This window comes from Podarcis melisellensis, assembly GCF_964234715.1.
Source record: "Podarcis melisellensis genome assembly, chromosome: Z".
Taxonomy (NCBI): domain Eukaryota; kingdom Metazoa; phylum Chordata; class Lepidosauria; order Squamata; family Lacertidae; genus Podarcis; species Podarcis melisellensis.
Window position 1 is genome coordinate 31109925 of NC_138547.1, and position 24304 is coordinate 31134228.

At 42.6% G+C, this 24304-nt stretch overlaps 1 protein-coding gene and 1 pseudogene across 9 annotated transcripts in view; one reads left to right on the forward strand and one right to left on the reverse strand.

Annotated features, from left to right (window-relative positions):
* LOC309362013 (putative G-protein coupled receptor 34) overlaps positions 1-24304 on the reverse strand; it is a 302268-nt gene that overhangs the window by 161648 nt on the left and 116316 nt on the right. The window lies entirely within an intron of this gene.
* LOC309361631 (DNA-binding protein inhibitor ID-3-A-like) lies at positions 3263-3851 on the forward strand (annotated as a pseudogene). Its single transcript has 2 exons — positions 3263-3385; positions 3451-3851. The product of its transcript is annotated as a DNA-binding protein inhibitor ID-3-A-like (transcript).

Here is a 24304-nt window from a genome sequence, read left to right on the forward strand (position 1 = left end):
AAAATATTGAGATCACACATGGGTGAAGGGGAGTGGGGGTATATGGGAACCTATAATATCATTTATAATATAATCTGTTAATTGTGTTGTATTTACATAGAGCAAAGGGAAGCCTAGAGCAACTAGATATATTTTAAATTAGGTAATCTATGTTATAGGCTTGTGTTAGAAAATGAGTATGGACTTTGAATTTGATGTTTGTAATATTTTTTGGTTTTGAAATAAAAATTAGAAAAAGAAAAAGAAACCATTTGCAGCCACTGGAATCAGCCAGCAAGAGATCCACAAGACCCAGATTCTGGACTTGAAGAATTCCAAGCACATTGATCTTCATTTTTCATTCTGGCCAAAATTATGCCAATAACCGTAAACTAAATTTGGCATCAATTGTGTCTTTACTTGGGGAGGTCTTGGGGGTCTTAACACGCAAGGCACCAAAATCAGCCGTGGAAATCTTGCAACACTTCATAGATGCCTTGACTGGTCTTCCAGAACCAACTTTCTGCCCTCAATCTGTTATTCTCTTCCAACAGCCTGAAAACAAAATTTGCAGGCCAGGGAGGGGGGGCAGTGAAAGCAAGAAGAAACTTTGTGGACTGATGTGTCGCTTCCTCAGAAAAAAGGGCAACAAAAACAACAACAACTTTGCATATATGCAGCTTGTGTGTATATTTTGGATTATAGTTTTTTAACAACATTTTTGGGGGGTGAAGTGGGGGGTATATGGGAACCTACAATATCATTTATAATATAAACTGTTAACTGCGTTGTATTTAAAATTGGGTTTTAGAGGTAATGTCTATTATTTTTGTATGTTTTTTCTTTAGTATTGTAATGTATATTTTGTGTTTGTGTGTTATATGTTATGTTTGTGATAAATGATGAAAATAAATTTTAAAAATTGGGGGGAAGAAGTTAACCCATCAGGTGGGGAGAGCCAGTAGCAAGGGACATGGGGAACCCTTGCACCTTTTCTGCAGGGCTTGCACATCAGCACTGTCTGCAAAAGGTCAAAAAAGCACAGCGAACACGAACTCATTAATCTGGACCAGGCTTCACAGTGGTTGAAGCAAATAGTCCAGTTTCTGGTGCAAGAGAGACGAGTGATTATGGAATTGAAACTGGCTGAAGAAGTAAGAGCCAGGCATATCCGGCGGAGCTAGAGAAGGAGAAGAACAAGATCATGGGTGCTTTTGAGCAGATGCACAACTTCCTGGAGGAGCTGCATCGCTTTTGGCTGACCGAGCTGGAGGAAGAAAAAGGAAAAAAATATCATCAAGCTCTCGGAGGATATCGCCGGTCTCAGTGTGAGACGCACAGAAATGGAGAAGAAGTGCCAACTGACCACTATGGAGTTCCTGAAGGGCATCGGGACTACAGTGGCTGGTTTCAGGAGCTGAAAAGAAGGCGGACACTGCTGGGAATCTCTCCAGGCATGGAAGAGAGACTCATAATTTACACTCAGAAAAATTCATTTCGGAAGGATACCATGGAGAAATGCAAAGGGCTACCAATGTAGGCACTGACTGTCACTCTGGAGCCAGGAACAGAACACCCTTTTCTTGTTATAACCTGAAGAGTTTGAGAAGAAGAAGAGGAAGGCAGGACACGCTGGACAACCCTGGGAGATTCGACAGCATGCTCTACGTGCTGGGCCATGCCAAATTCACCTCAGGAAGATATTGGTGGGAGGTGGTGGTGGAAGAGGAGGAGGAGGAAAGGGAATGGGCCACCTGGACCGTAGGGGTTGCAAAAAGAGTCTGTCAGGCACAAAGGCTTTGTCAGAATGCTTCCTTCTGAGGGGATCTGGGCCATTGGGAAGGCAAAGGATGAGTCAGCCTCATCTGATCCCTTCTGGGCTTCAACCCACCCTGAGCGGACCCCTTTGAGCTTGACTTATGAGCCCAGGAAGATCCGGGTGTCCCTAGACTATGATGAGGGTCGTGTGGAATTCTGTAATGCCCACACTAATGGCTTGATCTTCAATTTCCAACAAGCCTCATTCTCTGGGGGGAAGGTCCAGCCTTTTTCCCATGCTTGGTGGGGAGTTGGTCTGAAGTGTTGATTCCTGGGGACGATCCTCACCGCTCTCAGCTCTGCCACCCCTACCCAGAGAGGAGGTGGCAGCCTAGCATTTTCTCCACAGCGTTGTGAGTTTGTGGGTGCCAGACATCCTAAATTTCTGGATCCAGCACATGTTAGAATTAAATCTGTGTGTGGTGTGTTAGAACTAGATGCCAGACAGTAGGTTTAGCAAGCATTAAAATACAAGCCAAGCCAGCTTCCCCATGTCGGGAAAGTGCCTGGGAGATGAGCCATGGCTCCCACGCCATTATTTTGTACAACTTTATTTTGTGCAACTGAAAATCTTTAAAATGTTAATAATAAAAGAACTACATGGTGGAAGGAAGAAAAGAAGGAAGGAATGGGCCACTAAGAAAAGTCAAGGAGAATGGGTTTCTGGACCAGATATCTGTTGGGTGGGACCCCTGCTGCAGTTCTGAGTTAGTTCAGAAAACAAAGCAAAGTTTGAAAGGAGAGTCTTTACAATGGGTGACCTAGGGGGGGAAGTTGCAGTCTGGTAAAGGCGGCAAGCTGGGGGGAGGGTCAGAGCAGGATGGTTGATATTATTTTGAATCCTAAACTGCAGCTATGGAAGAGTTTGTTCTTTGAAAAATAAAAAATAAAAATCCTTTAAAAAAAAGAAGAGGAAGAGGGGGAAACAACCAGGTGTACAATGGAAATTGAATAATATTGTATAAAAAGGATAATATAAGAGCATTTACTTAGAAGACTTTGAAATTGAGGTAAAATAATGTAAGCAGAATTAGTAAATACTTAAACAACCAGAATGGGAAGTTGAGGGGAGTCTTTGGGTGAGGGGAGAACTGGATTTTATTTCATCCTTTTCTCTTCTTCTGTTTAAAATGATTATGCTGATTTTAACATTGTATGACTGTAAAACCCAATTTCAAAAATTTAAAGAGGAAGAGGAAGAGGAGGAAAACTACCGCTCAACTTTATGATCAGTAAAAATATTTGCTACTACAAAGTTAGCATTTCTGTTTTTAAAATATATACATGGGGCTTTTTTGCAAAGGGAAGCATTTTCTGCGTGCACACAATAGAGAATCAACCAGGCTGGCAAGCAAGGGGCAGTATTGATCTCTCTCTCTCGAGGTTGCTTGCTTGCTTCTCCCGCCTTAATGAAGGGAATCTTGCCCTTCTGCAAATCCCTGCTGGTTTCTCCTCCTTCATGGCCATGAACGGAATCAGCCCTGTCAGATCAGTCAGGAGCTGCTAGGAAGCAAGCTGTGTGCTGCCTCTCTGATCAGAGCCTCACCATCACCCAGGGAACAAGCAACAGAACGAAGCCCCTCGGCCAGTGACTCCTGCTGCACAGGCCTTCAATAAAATGCGATGAGTCTTGCCAAAAAAAGAAAACCAGAGCACAGCTCAGGAGGAGCCCAAGACCCTCCTTTACAACATGAATGACTGCTACTCCAAGCTGCGCAAGGAGGTGCCCAGGATCCCGCAAGGCCCCAAAGTCAGCCAAGTGGAAATCTTGCAGCACGTCATCGACTATATCTTTGACCTGCAGATCGTGCTAGAGAAACAGGCAAAGAAGGGGCAAGATCCACCCTCAGCCGAGACTTCCCTACTCTCTTTAAAAGCTGCAGAGTGGGCATCCGAACTTTGCTCAAAAGAGGAGAGGAATCTCTGTCACTAACCTCTTAAAACAGACTGCAAGTGTGGGATCCTGGCACTTGGTTCTCTCCAGTGAGACAGGAGATAGGAGAGAGAGAGAATAAAGACCTGAACAGGGGAAAGGATCAGATGTTTTAACCCCGTGCATCTTGTAATGGAGAGGACTCCACCATTCTCTTCCAGATAAATTGTAGAACATGGGTCTCCGATTTGGAAGGAGGTAGACTCCACTGTGGGAGCAGGGCGGGATGGGAGAGTGCTAGAGTCCTGTCTAGTCATGTTATATGGGATCAATTCCAATCTGTTATCTCTTAGGATGTGGACAGGCTGCTTGGACGAGTGAAACCAACCAGCTGTCTTCTTGATCCTTGTCCATCCTGGCTGATAAAAGCAAGCCGGGAACAATGATGTCCTGCACCAGGCCAAACAAGAAGCGAATGAGTACCGCAGGCAAATTCAGAGTCTCACCTGTGAAGTGGATGCACTTAAAGGAACTAACGAATCCCTTGAACGTCACATGCGAGAGATGGAGGAGAACTTTAATCTTGAAGCTGCTAACTACCAAGATTACCCGACTCAAGGAAGTGATCCAAAACATGAAGGAAGAAATGGCTCGTCATCGGCATGAGTACCAAGACCTGCTGAATATAAAGATGGCTCTTGATATTGAGATTGCCACCTACAGGAAACTGCTGGAAGGAGAAGAGAGCAGAATCACAATGTCCATTCCGACTTTTGCATCCCTGAACCTGACTTGTCCTGTTCTCAGATTGGAGACAGCCTCCCCCCTCTTCCTCCCAACCTGTAGAAGGAACAGACTCAAATTCCTCACCTCTGGACCCCTCAGCAAAAGTCCAAGCTACAACCCGAGGGTGAAGTGCAAACCTCAAGCCCACAAGTCATGTGCCCTTAACTAAGTATTACAGTCAGAGGCTGCTATCTAAAGAAGTATCTCCCATTTCTAGGAAGGCCACTTCAACTTCATCTAGCACTCGGTCACTTTCTTCACTGTCTTCCCAGTGCTCCTGGGCAAGCTCTACGGGCTCGCTGACATCCCTGAGGTCCATAGACTATGCTGCCAACCACAGAGCAGACGATTTCCGCAAGCTGAAGAAGGAGAGGGAATTCCACTACTCTGTCATCCAGTTCAAGCTGAATCACATGGTTTCCATGCTGTCTAGGAGGGGAAACAAGGCAGAAAACTACATAGGCTGCCGCTCAGTGAGGTGCAACTTAAAGCCTAGGCAGCGGATCAGCAAGAGCCTCATAACCCTCAGAGACTTTGCACTGTATTCATCATATGACTGCTTCTGAGAAATGGGATTATGAGAGCTGGCACACATAATTGCCATACAGGGGGTGCTGCTGGCTTGGCGGTGGTGGTTTTTTTAACTTGGCTTCCCAGCCATCTTTGTGATACTGCAAGCCTTTCTCAGGCTTTGCCATGCCATGGAGAAGAATGGTTTGGAATGCCAACCAATATGCACATTATACCTTGTGGCACAAAGGTAGCCATCGCATGGAAACACCTTCTCTTTGTGGCTTACATTTTGTGTGTGTCACTTGTAAGTGTTCCAACCTTCACACCTGGTCAGTTCTGTACTGCCCTTACAAATGTTGCTTTTTTGGTCTGAGATATCATAGGCTAACTTGGTTTCATCAAGGGACTATAATATTAGCCGTTTAGAAAGTGCAAACAGAAAGTGTTTGCAAGTGTGATTGTAGTAATCATCTTTTTAAAATATAAACATTGCAAGTTCTTTCACAGTTTCTGTATGCACATCAGCTATATGTAATAAATAAATCATCATCATCATCTTTATACCCCACCTATTTGGCTGGCTTTCCCAAGGGACTCTGGGGGGCTTAGAGCATATCTAAAAACATAAAGCATTAAAAATCTCCTGATACATGGCTCAGGAGATCGAGAGGGAGAAGAAAGAGAAGGCAGGAAGGGTAACCATGTCAGACCACTAACTCCTCGAAATACAAATGTCTTCCGGATAGATTTCCCATAAACTCCACCCCTTGGTCTAACACAGTTACCTCTTCCATTCTTAGCTAATCTGTTCTTCCTTCCCTCTCTGAGAAAAAAAACCTATACCTTTTTCCCATACAAATGTTTACCTTTAACATATAAAATGCACACTAATATAAGCAACATCAAAATACCAAAAACCAATATAATCACAGGGTGCCAAGCCAAATTTAAAATGTTGGTCATGGTAGGGCTCCAGCCTGAAAAGATGTCCCACAAATGGATTTTTCATTCTCTCTGCAAGAGGAGAGAAGTGAATGGCAGTGCTATATCTGGCGCAGTCATTAGGGAGGTGCAATCAGGGATTTAACAACAAAAAAGAGGAAGGGATCCTAACAGCCAGAAAGGGTGCTCTGCTTGGAAAGCAGCAAAGAGCTGGCTGCTCCGTCTTGTCCTGCTTCTGCTGTTGGTTTTGGGTTTGCTGGAGAAATATAAAATACTCTTATATACAACCCTTTATCCCCCTGCTTCTCTCCCCCCCCCCCTTTCCATCAGAAATGCAGTGGCAAAGGTCTAAATAAAAACCCCAGGATGAAGCGCAAACCTCAACCCCTCAGGCCATGTGTCGTTAAGTAAGTTTTAGAGTCAGTGGAAATATTTGCTACTTCAATGGTACTATTTTTCTAATATAGAATCACAGGGTTTTGCACAGTTTCTGGGCTTTTCTACACCAAGATTGATTTCTCCCTCCTTTATTATATTTATTCCTCTCACCATAACAGGTTTCCAAACAAATAAACAACTTTTCACCAAGAGGAAGCAACCAGAATGATTGGCAACTCTAACTAGAGCAAACTAGAGCAAAATCCTCAGTTTTTTTAAACCACATTTTAAGCCAGCCTATGGGACCAAACAATTAATTTGGCTCAGGGCACAGGCAGCCGAGTGGGATATACAACAGATGTAGATGAACACATCTAGGCCACATTGAGAAACCTGACCACACAGTGCCAAGGAAATGGGACTGGCCAGCGAGGCAAAAATGGAGGAGAAATTGGAATGTTAATTACCCCCCCCCAAAAAAAAATAAATCTGGGGCAAACTGGTGGAGACGATAGTGGTGGGGAAGCTACAAGAATTATTGTTGGGTTGTTGCTATGGGGGAGCAAATGACAGCCACAATCAGCTGTAAGAGACGCATGCCATAGGTAGCGGAGCGGGACATGTGACAGATGTGGAAGGACACATCTCGGTCACATCGAGAGATGTAGCTTCACAGAGAAGTGGGACTAGCAAGGGAAATGGCCCGCTAGTCATGGATGAGGTAGAAGAATGGGAAGTTCAGATGTGTAGTTCAGATTCTGCAGTTTGATTGCCCCCAAATGGCAGAACATTCAGAGTGCTCCTTGCAGGCTTGTCTTAAACTTTAATACCAGGGGGCTCCAACCATTTGTGCCATATGACCAAGTAAGGCATCTTTCCAACTGCAGCAGCCCCGTTTACTGTATTGTTTCTGTTCAAATGAGAGGGGGTGTTAGGAAAACGTTCTTTAAGAAACAGATAAAAGTTCCTGGAAGCTTTAAAATGGGTTCCAGAATTTTCTTTAGTGCCTAGGAGTGGCACTCTAGGATTGATTCGTGTCCACTGGAGGTGCAAATAAAGGGAGGAAGTTGCAGGCTGCAATGTCCGTACAAGGAAAGCACACACACACCAAACACACACAACACACAAGACAATGTGTGCTGCCAATGGAAGTAAGACAATGTGTGCTGCATTAAATGTAGCTAAATTCTGTGCGTCTGCAATCAATCGCTGGAAGCAAGTGGTATCCTATAATGTTCAAACGCCTAAATGTTAATTACAGGGGACACGGTAACAATTAATTTTAATTTTTATATTTAAAGCCTTGTTATATTCATATTGTCCCTTGTATTTCTGATATTCTGATAGGGACAGAGGAAGCTAAAAGGACAGGCCACACAACAAGCCAGTGACTTCTGTCTTGCAGGTAAATGTTTCAGATGACCCAGACCTTTTCTCAAAAAGGGGCTGGAAGAGGAAGAACCGCTGGAATACTGAGATGAAGAGGAGGAGGAAGAAGAAGAGTACGACAAGATTGGTAACCACAGAATGCTTTCCAGTATTGAAGTTATAAGAGATGCATTCTGACAAAACAAAAAGCTTAGTACCAAAAAAAAAAGTTTATAGTGTAGGTGCTCACTTTTGTTGGTGCCTTGTTCAATGGTCTGACACTGCTGCAACTGGCTCTGATTCTGCACTTCACTATTCCCCTTCTTAATGAAAAGCACCAGGTGGAAACTGACAATTCTTGTGAACCAGAATCTCAGAAATGCACTGGGAAAAGTCCCAAGTTAAACCCAGGGATGAAGGAGGGGAGGGGATCCTAACAGCCAGAAAGGGTGCTCTGCTTGGAAAGCAAAGAGCTGGCTGCTTTGTCCCTTCCTCCTCCTCCTCCTCCTCCTCCTCCTCCTCCTCCTTCTGCAGCTAATGGAGGCCTGAAGTAAAGCAGTCCGAGTTCTCGGCTTAATCTCCTCCGCAATTCATACCCTGCCATCAAAGAACTTTTGTCTCACTTAAAGCACTCAATCTTTTCTGAGGATGCACACCTCAGAACACGCAGGGATAGAGTAAGCTAAAAGGACAGGCCACACAACAAGGCAGTGACTTCTGTCTTGCAGGTAAATTTTTCGGATGACCCAGACCTTTTCTCAAAAAGGGGCTGGAAGAGGAAGAACCGCTGGAATATTGAGATGAAGAGGAGGAGGAAGAAGAGGAGTACGACAAGATTGGTAACCACAGAATGCTTTGCATTCTGACAAAATGAAAAGCTTAGTACAAATGAGAAGACATTCCGTTGTCTCCATAATGAGGACCAAATGGCTGTGGAGAAATTGTCTTGTGGAATCAGAAAGTTTGCTGCTGATGAAATTAAATTGGAGCAGATGATAAAGGAACGAATGGTCAATGCTGCAAATGGAAAGTAGGCATGCCAAACTTATTGGAAGCTGTATGGCTGTACAAGCTGCATATGAATGGATTTTCTGTATTCCAGACTTTTTATATGATTTTGCAAACTTAACATATTCTCAGTGTGTTTGGCTCTTTTGTATATCAAAATTGATACTGCTGGGGGGGGGGATTGCAGATGACTAAAGGACCAATTGACTGGAAGGGTTTCCCTTCAAAATGGTGGTGGTAGTGGTAATAATAAAAGAATTGTGGTACAAAAAAAATAATTAAAATATTTTTAAAAAGTTTATAGTGTGGGTGTTCGCCTATGTGGGTGCCTTGTTCAATGGCCTGACACTGCTGCAACTGGCTCTGATTTCGCTCTTCACTATCCCCCTTCTTAATGAAAAGCAACAGGTGGAAATTGACAATTCTTGTGAACCAGAATCTCAGAAATGCACTGGCAAAAGTCCCAAGTTTAACCCAGGGATGAAGCGCAAACTTCAACCCCTCAAGTCAAGTTCTACAGTCAGTGCAAATATTTTGGAACTGCAATTGCACTATTGTTCTTTTTAAAATATAAAAGTGCAGCTTTTCCCACAGTTTCTGTACGTACATCAGCTATATGTACACTTCTCCCTCTTTCTACACCAGGATTGTCTTACAAACACGCCATCAGGTGGTACAGCCTCGCAACTCAAACCCTGCAATTAAAGAACTCCTGTCAAGACACTTCTGAAGTGGCCTGCAAGTATTTCACTGAACTGCCAGTGCCCACTTTTGGAACACTGGCCACCTCCGGAAAGTGTGCAATTCCAGAAAGGCCATCAACCGAGTGTGATCCTGCAGCAGCTCCTATGCAGCCGTCTGCTGTCACTTGGATCAGAGACAAGACAACATACAAGAAAAGGTGTTTGCAACTGAGAACATTGGCTGGAACATGCCAGGTGGGTGTGGTTGTCTGTCTTCCCAGGCTCCTTATGCTCCCCATTTACTCCTCCTTGCCCTACAACTCTCATCATAACAGGTTTCCAAACAAATAAAAAAACTTTTAACCAAGAGGAAGGAACCACAATGATTGGCAACTGAAACTAGAGCAAAATCCTCAGTTTTTAAAACCACATCTTAAGCCAGCCTATGGGACCAAACAATTAATTTGGCTCAGGGCACAGGCAGCTGAGTGGGACATACGACAGATGTAGATGAACACATCTAGGTCACACTGAGAAAACTTGACCACACAGTGATAAGGAAATGGGACTGGCCAGCGAGGCAAAGATGGAGGAGAAATTGGAATGTTAACCCCCCCATAAAAAAAAAATCTGGGGAAAACTGGTGGAGACAATAGCGGTGGGGAAGCTACAAGAATTATGGGAAAACACAGATAATTAAATGCATTCCCATCTGGGTTGAATCCTGGCCATGGGGGCTCAATCCCCCCAATATTGAGGGGGCCAACATCCCCTGTTGGGTTGTTGTTATGGGGAAGCAAATGACAGCCACCATCAGCTGCAAGAGACACGCCCCATAGGTAGCCCAGTGGGACATGCGACAGATGCGGAAGGACACATCTTGGTCACATGGAGAGATATAACTTCACAGAGAAGTGGGACTGGCAAGGGAAATGGCCCGATAGTTGTAGATGAGGGAGAGGAATGGGAAACATTCAATGTATCCATCTGTAGATCATTTGCATACTGCAGGGCTTTAAACAATGTTTCTAAACAAGTAAACAAAAAAAAGTTTTTTTCATGGTAACATTAGCATTGTATACAGAAACAATGGGTACATTTCATATCTTTATGTATTGGCTTATTTAAATATTTGTACTTTCCCTCTCCTTTCCTTCTGAAAAGGTAGTTGTACTTTCCCTCTCCTTTCCTTCTGAAAAGCTCAAAGCAGCTAACAAAAAATCAAACCATGGTGCACAAGGGTTTTAAAAACCATATTGTTAGGAAAGCACTATATAATGTTTGGACTCGGTACAAAGATCTGTTGGAAAATAAAACCCCCAGGTGGCTATCACCAATGGAGGCCAAAGAGGTGAAGAAACTTAATATGACAACCAATTGGCCAAAATATTCCGAGATTTTAGAATTTGAAAGTGGTGAATTTAAATTACAGAGTTTTGAGAAAATAAAGTCCAAGGTACGAGATTGGCTCCATTATTTTCAAATAATGGAGACTTTTAAACAAGACAGGAAACTCGGATTCCAGGTGGAAAAATCGAAATTAGAAACTGAACTGCTAGAACCCAATACTAAGAATTTATCAAGAATGTATAACTTGCTGTTGAAGTGGAATACAATTGATGAGACAGTTAAATCAGCTATGATTAGATGGGCACAGGATTTAGGCCATGATATTATGTTTGCTGACTGGGAACAGTTGTGGACCACAGGTATTAAATTTACGGCTTGTAATGCCTTAAGAGAAAACATTATGAAAATGATTTACAGATGGTACATGACCCCAGTCAAGTTTGCGAAGATTTATCATTTGCCCAATAACAAATGCTGGAAATGTAATGAGACCGAAGGTACCTTCTTTCACCTCTGGTGGACCTGCCCAAAGATTAAGACCTTCTGGGAAATTATCTATAATGAAATTAAGAAAGTACTCAAATGTACTTTTCATAAGAAACCAGAGGCTTTTCTCTTGGGCATGGTCGGCCAATTGGTGCCAAGGAGGGATAAGATCTTTTTTATGTACGCCACAACGGCAGCAAGGATTCTCCTAGGAAAGTATTGGAAGACACAAGAGCTACCCACGCTGGAAGAATGGCAGGCGAAAGTGATTGACTACATGGGACTGGCAGAAATGACCGGCAGAATCCGCGACCAAGAGAAAGAGACTGTGGAGGAGGACTGGAAGAAATTTAAAGTATATCTTAAGAATTGCTACAAATTTGAGGAGTGTTAAAGTGTTAAGGGAGAGGAAGATGTATAATTACAGCTATATTTAACTTCTTTTTTCTTTTTTGATTTAAAGTGAAATTGAAATGAGAATAAGTTAAATTTTGATTGATTAAAAGGGTTGCTGAAAAACTGGAAAACTAGGATGCAAAAAGGGGAAGGTATGGGGAAGTCCGAGAAAAGAGGCTTATGAAAATGAGGTTAAGAAAACAAAATTTATGTTTTGTTTGTGTCTGTTGTTGTGTGTTTTGTTTGGTGTGGTTTTGATGTAAAAATTGGAAAATTAATAAAAATTATAAAAAAACAAACAAACAAAAAATCAAACCATGATTTAGCAATTTAGAATATTTGTTAGGAAAGCAGCAGCAGAGATAACCTCCCCTCCTCCCCTTCTCTTTACTTATTTGCTTCCATTTTAAGGGGGGGGAGAGAAGCATGCATGTGTGAAAAGCAATGTTGTCCAATGAAATTTGATATTGTGTCACACCAGGCCCACAGATTTTTCAAGAAAAATTCAATGGTGCATTACCGGGCTATCAGCCCGTGTGTAGTTCAGATTCTGCAGCTTTATTGCACCCAAATGGCAGAACATTCAGAGTGCTCCTTGCAGGCGTGTCTTAAACTTTAATACCATGGGGCTCCAACCATTTGTGCCATATGACCAAGCAAGGCATCTTTCCTATAGCGGCAGCCCCATTTCCATTGTAAAAGATGGCGAGGAAACTGTTCCATGGCAGAACAGATAATGTAGTGTGAAAGAAACATTGGGAAAAAATAACAGAAGCTCACAACAGCAGCTGCCAGAATATCCCATCACTATTAGAATGGCAAAACAAACTCGGCGAGTTTGTAGAAACGGCAAAATTGACGGCAATTATTAGAAGCCACTCAAATCAGAGAATAATTAGGAAATGGGATAGAGTGAAGGAAAACATGAAAAAATATGGTCCCGGAATTGAAATATTAATAGAGAATGTATAAAACTTGCAGGGGAAGGCAAGAAAATAATAATAGAATCAACTGAATAATTATTAAATTACAACAACACAACAAGGTGGAAGAAGTAAAATATTGAGATCACACATGGGTGAAGGGGAGTGGGGGTATATGGGAACCTATAATATCATTTATAATATAATCTGTTAATTGTGTTGTATTTACATAGAGCATAGGGAAGCCTAGAGCAACTAGATATATTTTAAATTAGGTAATCTATGTTATAGGCTTGTGTTAGAAAATGAGTATGGACTTTGAATTTGATGTTTGTAATATTTTTTGGTTTTGAAATAAAAATTAGAAAAAGAAAAAGAAACCATTTGCAGCCACTGGAATCAGCCAGCAAGAGATCCACAAGAGCCAGATTCTGGACTTGAAGAATTCCAAGCACATTGATCTTCATTTTTCATTCTGGCCAAAATTATGCCAATAACCGTAAACTAAATTTGGCATCAATTGTGTCTTTACTTGGGGAGGTCTTGGGGGTCTTAACACGCAAGGCACCAAAATCAGCCGTGGAAATCTTGCAACACTTCATAGATGCCTTGACTGGTCTTCCAGAACCAACTTTCTGCCCTCAATCTGTTATTGTCTTCCAACAGCCTGAAAACAAAATTTGCAGGCCAGGGAGGGGGGGGCAGTGAAAGCAAGCCCACTTTTTGATAACTATCATATTGCTGTATTAAACAAGAAGAAACTTTGTGGACTGATGTGTCGCTTCCTCAGAAAAAAAGGGCAACAAAAAGAACAACAACTTTGCATATATGCAGCTTGTGTGTATATTTTGGATTATAGTTTTTTAACAACATTTTTGGGGGGTGAAGTGGGGGGTATATGGGAACCTACAATATCATTTATAATATAAACTGTTAACTGCGTTGTATTTAAAATTGGGTTTTAGAGGTAATGTCTATTATTTTGTGTGTTTTTTCTTTAGTATTGTAATGTATATTTTGTGTTTGTGTGTTATATGTTATGTTTGTGATAAACGATGGAAATAAATTTTAAAAATTGAGGGGAAGAAGTTAACCCATCAGGTGGGGAGAGCCAGTTGCGAGGGACATGGGGAACCCTTGCACCTTTTCTGCAGGGCTTGGTTGAAGCAAATAGTCCAGTTTCTGGTGCAAGAGAGATGAGTGATTATGGAATTGAAACTGGCTGAAGAAGAAAGAGCTAGGCATATCCGGCGGAGCTAGAGGAGGAGAAGAACAAGATCATGGGCGCTTTTGAGCAGATGCGCAACTTCCTGGAGGAGCTGCAGTGCTTTTGGCTGACCGAGCTGGAGGATCTGGAGAAGGAGATGAAGAAGCAAAAGGAAAAAAATATCGTCAAGCTCTCGGAGGATATCGCCGGTCTCAGTGTGAGACGCACAGAAATGGAGAAGAAGTGCCAACTGGCCACTATGGAGTTCCTGAAGGGCATTGGGACTATGGTGACCAGGTTTCAGGAGCTGAAAAGAAGGCGGACACTGCTGGGAATCTCTCCAGGCATGGAAGAGACACTCATAATTTACACTCAGAAAAATTCATTTCGGAAGGATACCATGGAGAAATGCAAAGGGCTACCGATGTAGGCACTGAACAAAGTGAGTGTCACTTTGGAGCCAGGGACAAAACACCCTTTTCTTTTTATAATGTGAAGAGCTTGAGAAGAAGAAGGGGAAGGCAGGACACGCTGGACAACCCTGGGAGATTCGACAGCATGCTCTACGTGCTGGGCCATGCAAAATTCACCTCAGGAAGATATTGGTGGGAGGTGGTGGTGGAAGAGGAGAAGGAGGAAAGGGAATGGGCCACCTGGGCCGTAGGGTTTGCAAAAGAGTCTGTCAGGCGCAAAGGCTTTGTCAGCATGCTTCCTTCTGAGGGGATCTGGGCCATTGGGAAGGCAAAGGATGAGTCAGCCTCATCTGATCCCTTCTGGGCTTCAACCCACCCTGAGCGGACCCCCTTTGAGCTTGACTTATGAGCCCAGGAAGATCCGGGTGTCCCTAGACTATGATGAGGGTCGTGTGGAATTCTGTGATACCCACACTAATGGTTTGATCTTCAATTTCCAACAAGCCTCATTCTCTGGGGAGAAGGTCCAGCCCTTTACTTCCGTCTTAGCGCCATCGGCAATGGCGGAATTCCTCTGATCCAGTGGAACCCGCTCCGCAAAAATCGGGTCTTGCCGCCGTGGCAAAGGTGGAGACCCTTTAAAAATCCCAGGCGGAGGAAGCCTGGGAACGTGGGATTCGGCTGACACCAGGAGCGCCCCCCTACACACAAGGAAACCCCTTTTTCTGGGATCCGAAGCGACGTGGGGTGAGCGGCGTGGTGTTTTGAATCGACCGCTATTTTTACGGAGTGAAGCCGCACAGCCGTTGCCGGAGAGTGCTGACTTTTTCCTGTGGACAATTGGACTCTAAACAAGTACCCGTGAGTAGAACGGAAAATTGGGCTAAGAAACATTTTAATTTGGCACACAAGCGGGAAGGTCCTAAACAGGAAGTCTGCCTTCCGTTTTTGTAAATAGTCTGAAGCAAAAATTGTGCAAGCTAAAGTCTGGAAAGTTGTACATAAAGGTTTAAAATTCCTCCTGTTTTAACCATCTAAACCCCTCTTGGAAGCAGGAGTAAAGAGGCCGAATTTTGACTGTTCAATCCTGCAGGAGAGAGAGTAAAGAAAGATAATTTCCACCGTCTCAAACCTGAGAACGGGGTGTCAGAGACAGAGATTTTTGGTGAAGTTCATTGACTGTGAATGGAACATATTTTGACAGATAGTTAAGAAGAGAAACAAATTGATTCCAATGTTGCCTTTTGCATTTAAAAGAAACAAAAAATCCGAAAAATGAAAGTAATTTTCTTTTGTTGGACCTGCTTTTAAAAGATGGATACAAATAGAAATTGCCTCCTCTAGAGGGAGCTTGTTAAATTGTTGCTGGAGTCGATCTGGGGACTTTACAGCTGTGGAGATTAGGATCGTGGGACCAGACTGTGACCTTGAATAAAAATGTGTTTGGAAGAAGTTTTGGTGCTTGCTTTTTGCAAGACAAGCGCTTTGTTGGAGCAGATGCATGAGAAGATAGATTTGATGACTGTTGCAGTCAAAAACTTTGGACAAACAGTGAATATTTATACAGAAACCATCCAGGAGCCAACCCAGGAACCTGTTTTGATAGAGCAAGTGCAAACGCAGAAGATAATGGAGGAGGCTGCTGTTGAACCTCAAGTAACACAAATGGAGAGGCCCGAGGCCCTACAGGAGCATAAGCCGTTGTTGTTGAAGGCTGAATTTGGAATGGGCCGGGGGGGTCTGGAGTTGTGGGGGCCCTTAATTTTGGAGGGGCTTTGAAACATGCCTTTAAATATTTTCTGGACTACACTGTTGACTGTGGGGAATGGGACTGTGGGGAATGGGCCGATCTGCTGAGGAGAGATGGAGACATTTTCGAGTTGGAACATCCCCGAGAACTACTCTTCAATGAGAAAGGAAAGAAATTAAGAAAGAGATCAACAAAAGACAAGGTAAAGTGCAAGCACAAACAAGACGAAGATCTGCAAAAGGGACATGGAAAATACTTAAGAGCCTCGGACATAAGATTACCAGGTTGATGGACTAGATGGAATGGACGGTAAGGACTGGCACTTGGTTCTCTCCAGTGAGACAGGAGATAGAAGAAGAGAGAGAATAAAGACCTGAACAGGGGAAAGCTGTCTGCCTAGAAGAAAGCAATTTTGTAATACTTCCTCTGAAGCAAGTGATGCTTCATCAGATCCGATCTTGCTGGGTCATTTAATTAATCTTGCATGCAGAGTGGTTGCCCTGCCGTTCCCGCTAGGCCAGGCTGCCTGCGGTCCAAGGTCCCCTTGCCTTCATGTACGCTTACCAAGTGAGGTGAAGGCGGATCTCATGTGGTGGTTGCAATTCCTAAGTGATTGCAATAGTAGTTCACCTTGGCAGGTGCCTTGAACCTGCACAGTGATTTTCGGGTTCATGATGATGCTGGATCTAGAGAGTCTGGAGGCTTATAGATTTTTAACATCATTTTTGGGGGGTAAAGAGGACCTTGAAGAACATGAAAACTGAGCTGTCTTAGGGCTGTGTTACCTCCTGGTTTTTGTTGCTGAACCCTAATAGAGAGAACACATGCATCCTATTTGGCAGGAAGGTTGATTTCTTCGTCCATAAATTCTACTTCCTTTTAAAAAAACTTTTCATAAAAGCTTTTTGCATAATAAATCTTAAGCTGGTGTTTCTTTTAAAAGAACCAAATACATACACACACACACACACACACACACACACATATGCACACTGCAATTTCTGCTGCAGTTTCTCAACATACATAGCAGAGTTTATGCTTCAAGAGGAGAGAAGTGAACAGCAGTGCTTCATCAGCCAGATTTGCCTCTGCGGCAGCAACACCGTCAACTTGAATGTGCTGGACATCTGTGGTTTTTTGCCTCCCCCCACCCTCTTTTACTCCCACTTTCCTCCTCCATATGATAAAACTTCCCTCTTCATTGCTTCTGCTATAGTACTATCTTTCCTTTTAAAATAAAAAATTGCAGGTTTCTCCACAGTTTCTGTACATACATCAGCAATATGTATGCTTCAGCCTTTCCTACACCAATATGGATTCAGTTCCAAACATGCCTTCAGGTGGTACAGCCACACAGTTCACACCCTGCCCTTAATAAACTTTTCAGTTACTGCACACACTCCAAATTTGTGGAGGATGCACCTGTGTTATTCGCAGCCAGGTATTCCTAAACCCCTCAACACAAGTGTCCTTTCTGTTTTTCTGCACCCAGATTCAATCCCTTGCCAACACCTGACCAGAAGGTGCAGCCACACAACTCAGACCTTATATAATCCATGGATAAAATATAAATATCTCCTGGAACCTACAACCCCTTGGTGCATTTCACCCATCGAAGCCTTTGGCGATAAGAAGAAAAACATAAAGGGAAATTGTGCAACATATAAAATGTTATTAGAGGGGGAAATTAATAAATTAAAAGGAAAGGACTTTGACATATATATTTGAAAGGCTGGCTCCAATACTTCCAACTGAATGAAAGACAAGGAAAATAGGGCTTGCTGGAGAAATATCAAAACTAAAGGGAACTCTAATCCAGCATAAAGGAAAATATCTATCTAAAATGTATAATCTCCTCCACAATTCACACCCTGCCATTATAGAACTTTTGTCTCACTTAAAACACTCAAACTTTTCTGAGGATGAACACCTCTGAACACATAGGGAGAGAGAACGCTAACACATTCTGCAGCTTCATTGCCCCCCAATGGCAGAACCTTCAGAGTGCTCCTTGCAGGCGTATCTCAAACTAGGAATGCCTCCTTCAGGAATGCCTCCTTTAGGAGTTACAATGACACCATTTGCGGCCAGTGGAATCAGTCAGCAAGGGATCCACAAGAGCCAGATTCTGGACTTGAAGAATCCCAAGCACATTTATCTGGGTTTTTCATTCTCTCTGCAAGAGGAGAGAAGTGAAAGGCAGTGCTACATCTGGCGCAGTCATTAGGGAGGTGCAATCAGGGATTAATTCCCAAAGAAGAGGAGGGGATCCTAACAGCCAGAAAGGGTGCTCTGCTTGGAAAGCAGCAAAGAGCTGGCTGCTCCGTCCCTTTCTCCTCCTCCTCCTCCTTCTTCTTCTGCTGCTGCTAATGAGACCTGGAGCAAAGCAGGCCGAGTTCCTGGCTTCATCATCGGTGCAATTTGCAGAAGGGTGGTTTCTGCAGCCCCCCACCATCCCACCCCCTTCCTCTATACTATGTAAATAGAATTGCAGGATTTCTCACAGTTTCTGCTTTCCTCTTCATAGCTGCTGCTCAAGTACTATCTTTCCTTTTGAAATAAAAAAATTGCAGGTTTCTCCACAGTTTCTTTACATACATCAGCAATATGTATGCTTCAGCTTTCCTACACCAATATGGATTCAGTTCCAAACATGCCTTTAGGTGGTATAGCCACACAGTTCACACCCTGCCTTTAATGAACTTTTCAGTTACTGTACACACTCCAAATTTGCGGAGAATGCACCTGTGTTATTCACAAATATATATACATATATATATATACACACACACACACACGTGTGTGTGTGTGTGAACGGCAGTGCTTCATCAGGCACAGTCATTAGGAAGGTTCATTTAGGGATTAATTAACAAAAAAGAGGAGGGGGTCCTAACAGCCAGAGAGTGCGCTCTGCTTGGAAAGCAGCAAAGCTATATGTACTCATCACTCCTTTTCTGCACCAAGATCAAATCCCTTTTCGAAAAGCCCTTAGATTGGCTACCTATTAAGGGGTTACTTAGAGTGAGATGTTGCTTGTCCAAAGATACACCCTTATGCTGCTTGGCCCCTTCAACAGCACAGTTTAGGAGTTCAACTGCCTCTTCCCAATGGATGTCTTTGTGGACTCACTCAAGTTTATGGTGTCGATGTGGCTGTTCACCTGCGTTTGTGTCTTATTCAAAGGCTCTGATTTCACCTCTTCAGTATTCCCCTTATTTATGAAAAGCACCAGGTTAGAAGTGACCATTCTAGTGAAACTGCATCTCAAAAAGGGCATTGGCACAAGAGCCACAAGAGCCAGATTCTGGACTTGAAGAATCCCAAGCACATTGATCTGGCTTTTTCATTCTCTCTGAAAGAGAAGAGAAGAGAAGTGAAAGGCAGTGCTACATCTGGCTCAGTCATTAGGGAGGTGCATTCAGGGATTAATTAAGAAAAAGGGGACATACGACAGATGTAGTGGGACATACGACAGATGTAGATGAACACATCTAGGTCACACGGAGAAAACTTGACCACACAGTGATAAGGAAATGGGACTGGCCAGCGAGGCAAAGATGGAGGAGAAATTGGAATGTTAACCCCCCCCCCAAAAAAAAAAATCTGGGGAAAACTTGTGGAGACAATAGCGGTGGGGAAGCTACAAGAATTATGGGAAAACACAGATAATTAAATGCATTCCCCTCTGGGTTGAATCCTGGCCATGGGGCTCAATCCCCCCAATATTGAGAGGGCCAACATCCCCCATTGGGTTGTTGTTATGGGGAAGCAAATGACCATCGCAGCGACCGAGATGACTACTTGAAAGAGCTCTATGAGACGGCCAACAAATACCACTTCTTCCACAGCTTGGCCCTCCTGGCTGTGCCATGTTTATGTATGCCACAGTGGCTGCAAGGACACTTCTGGCTCAGAAATGGAAGCAGTAGGAACTTCCAACACTGGAAGACCGGCAGGTCAAGATGATGGAGTTCGAAGACATAATCCAGACTCAGCGAGACGAACTGTTTCAAAGGGACTGGTACAAATTTATATTTTATATGAAGGAAAATTGTAAACATTTGAAAATGTTTGTACACTTCAATTGAAATGTTTTGTAATGTAACTATAAGGAATTGATTTACTGATAATAAGGTGAAATATTATAATTTTACAAAGGGTAAATAAGTGCTTATAGAAATGCGAAGAATATAGAAAGTTATGTAGAAGTCAGAAAGAGGGAGGGCAGGAGGTCGATGCTCTTACAGAATAATAGATTAAGTCATAGAATTACGTAACAAAAGGTGAATATGATTTAATGGAAAACTCAGTAAAAATTACTTTAAAAAAATAAAAAGAGAAAATATATTAGGAGTGGCTTTTCTTTTAATAAGTTAATAAATGAACTACTTCATTGGCACAGCATCCAAATGAGGTGTAGTGGTTGTATAGTTCTTGATACGTTTTGTTTCATAGTTATATTTGGGTTACTGCTTTTTTTAAGAAAAAATGGTTAGCTTTTTGTATCATAAAGTTCACAAAACTGATTCCTAGTATACAACTGAAAGCAGAAATGGGCTCACGATTTCCATCGCAGCGACCGAGATGACTACTTGAAAGAGCTCTATGATACAGCCAACAAATACCACTTCCTCCACAGCCTGGCCCTCCTGGCTGTGCCCCACTGCCGCTATCCCATGATAGCCAGCACCATCCTGTCTCTGGGCATGGGGATGTTCTCTGCCGCCCTGTATTACCACACCGTGACAGGGGACCCGATCCTGACCAAGGTGGCCCCGCATGGTGGTTCCCTCCTCATCCTCGGCTCGATCGCCATGGCCGCTTGACACCCCATTCTGTCCCCATGTGGCCTCCATCTCCCAATGCCAGGGCAGCCAGCCCTGCCCCTCTCTCCTCCCTTAGGCTAGCCAGAAGGGAGCCCTAGGAGAGGAGAGATTTCCAAATGTCAGAGTGGAATCCCTTGAGGTCTTTAGCCCCCCCTGAATGCGTCTCCGTCCTGCATCTTGTAATTCCCCAAATGCCGAATCCCTTTTTAAAAAGCCAAGATCCTTTCCCCCCCAAAAAAATTGCAACCAGATTTGAGTTTGCGATGGAGGCCTTGAAATGCAATGTCTGATCGGTGCTTTTCAATTGGTGTTTTTTAACTTAATAAATGATGAGAGTGATTTCACTTTTTAAAAAACCCACACACTTTTTTGTGTGTGAATAAATTTATTTTGGGGGGGGGAAGAAAAATATATATAATTGATATAATGGAATATCTGGACTCCAGGAGAGACAAACAAGTTGCCCTAATGTTTCTGGATGCTGAAAAAGAATTTGATAATGTGTCTTGGCATTTTATGAAACAAAATTTAGAATTTATGGATATCGGTGAAAAACTTTTAAATGGTATTCGGGCTATTTATTCGGAAGAATATGCTAAATTGATAGTTAATAATAACTTCACAGGCAAAATTGAGATAACAAAGGGAACCAGACAGGGGTGCCCGCTATCGCCATTGTTATTTATAACAATACTAGAGGTCCTGTTGAGGAAAATAGAAGCAACAAAAGAAATAAAGGGGATTGGTGTAGGCTCAAAAGAATATAAGTATAAGGCCTTTGCCGATGACTTTGTCTTGAATTTAGAACAACCTATGTCCAGTGCAATAGAAGCTTTGATAAGTATGGGTAATTAGCAGGCTTTAAGCTCAACAAAAATATTAACTAAAAATTTGGACAGTAAAGAAATAGAATTACAACAAAAGACAGGTATGTCGATAGAAAAAAAAGTAAAATACCTAGAGTCTGGCTCACATCTAAGAACATAAACCTCTTTAAAGACAACTATGAAAAGGTGTGGAATGAAGTGAAGAGAGATCAGGAGATATGGACTAGAATGAAATTATCAATGATGGGTAGAATCTCAGCTATCAAAATGAACGTGTTACTGAGACTGATGTTTTTATTTCAGACAATTCCGGTTATCAGTGGAACAAAACAATTTAATGTATGGCAAGAAGATTGTCTAAATATATCTAGCAGGTTAAAAAGCCAAGAATTAAGTATAAAATATTGACAGATGCAAAAGAAAGGCGGTTTTTCCATGCCAGATCTAAAAATTTACTACGAGGCGGCGTGTTTTTGTTGGTTGAGAGAACGGATAACCTTAGATAATTCAGATATATTGGATTTGGAGGGATTTGACAACAGATTCACGTGGCACGCCTACCTGTGGTCAGAATGGTCAGAATACACAGAGGGTTTTTGAACCATACTATTAGGAAATCATTGTATGAGGTGTGGAGCAGACATAAAACATTATTGGAATGCAAAACTCCGAGGTGGCTCTCACCTCTGGAGGCTTTTGCAATAAAAATAAATAAATAAATATGGGAACTGAATGGGTGACATACAAAGACTTGCTGATGGAAGTGATAATAAAATAAAGACATTCAAAGAACTAAGAGGAAAAGTAGCCGATTGGTTGCAATACCATCAGTTACAAGATGTGTTTAGAGAGGATAATAAAAGAAACGGATTTGGAAGTAACAAATCTAAATTAGAAACAGAATTGCTGGGTAGTAAAATGAAAATGCTGTTGAAAATTATCAGTTACTACTGGAGTGGCACACAAAGGATGACGAGGTAAAAAGTGTTATGATTAGGTGGGCCCAGGATTTGGGGCACAATATTGATTTTAAAAGGTGGGGGAAACTGTGGACCGAAACAATTAAATTCACAGCATGTGTGTCATTCAAAGAAAATATATTTAAGATGATGTATCGATGGTTTTTACACGTCAAACTTGCTAAAATGTATAGACAAAATTTGTAGGAAGTGTAAGGAGAAGGAGGGGAACTTCCTCCATCTGTGGTGGACTTGTTCTAAAGTGAAAGCCTTCTGGGACATATAATACAAGATAAAAATAATACAAAATATAATTTTAATAATTAAAAAGAGGCATTTCTATTAGGCTTAATTGGTGAGGAAATACATAAAAGTGATGTAAACATGTTTATGTATGCCACAATGGCTGCAAGGACACTTCCGGCTCAGAAATGGAAGCAGCAGGAACTTCCAACACTGGAAGACTGGCAGGTCAAGATGATGGAGTTCGAAGACATAATCCGGACCGAGATGACTACTTGAAAGAGCTCTATGAGACAGCCAAATACCACTTCTTCCACAGCTTGGCCCTCCTGGCTGTGCCATGTTTATGTATGCCACAATGGCTGCAAGGACACTTCTGGTTCAGAAATGGAAGCAGCAGGAACTTCCAACACTGGAAGACTGGCAGGTCAAGATGATGGAGTTCGAAGACATAATCCGGACCGAGATGACTACTTGAAAGAGCTCTATGAGACAGCCAAATACCACTTCTTCCACAGCTTGGCCCTCCTGGCTGTGCCATGTTTATGTATGCCACAATGGCTGCAAGGACACTTCTGGTTCAGAAATGGAAGCAGCAGGAACTTCCAACACTGGAAGACTGGCAGGTCAAGATGATGGAGTTCGAAGACATAATCCGGACCGAGATGACTACTTGAAAGAGCTCTATGAGACAGCCAAATACCACTTCTTCCACAGCTTGGCCCTCCTGGCTGTGCCATGTTTATGTATGCCACAATGGCTGCAAGGACACTTCTGGTTCAGAAATGGAAGTAGCAGGAACTTCCAACACTGGAAGACTGGCAGGTCAAGATGATGGAGTTATATTTGGGTTACTGCTTTTTTTAAGAAAAAATGGTTAGCTTTTTGTATCATAAAGTTCACAAAACTGATTCCTAGTATACAACTGAAAGCAGAAATGAGCTCACGATTTCCATCGCAGCGACCGAGATGACTACTTGAAAGAGCTCTATGAGACAGCCAACAAATACCACTTCCTCCACAGCCTGGCCCTCCTGGCTGTGCCCCACTGCCGCTATCCCATGATAGCCGGCACCACCCTGTCTCTGGGAATGGGGATGTTCTCTGCCACCCTGTATTACCACACCATGACAGGGAACCCGATCCTGACCAAGGTGGCCCCGTATGTTGGTCCCCTTCTCATCCTTGGCTGGTACGTTTTGTTTCATGGTTATATTTGGGTTGTTGCTTTAAAAAAAATGGTTAGCTTTTGGTATCATAAAGTTCACAAAACTGATTCCTAGTATACAACTGAAAGCAGAAATGGGGCACTTTTTCCTTTTGCTTTGCTGCAGATATACATGCTATTTTAATATAGCTCGCAGAATGGCATCATGGCACCTTTTTACTATGTATGTGAATTATTTTTTAAAAAACTGTTACTCGTTGACATTTTGTCTGGTCAATATATTTCAGCTTCATGTTTAGTTACGTGTATAATATTTTTTCTATTTTTAAAAAAGTGTCAGAACTCATGAACACTTCCCTTGTTCTCTAATGGTGTCCACCTGAGAGGTGCTGGGTCTGTTCGAGCAAC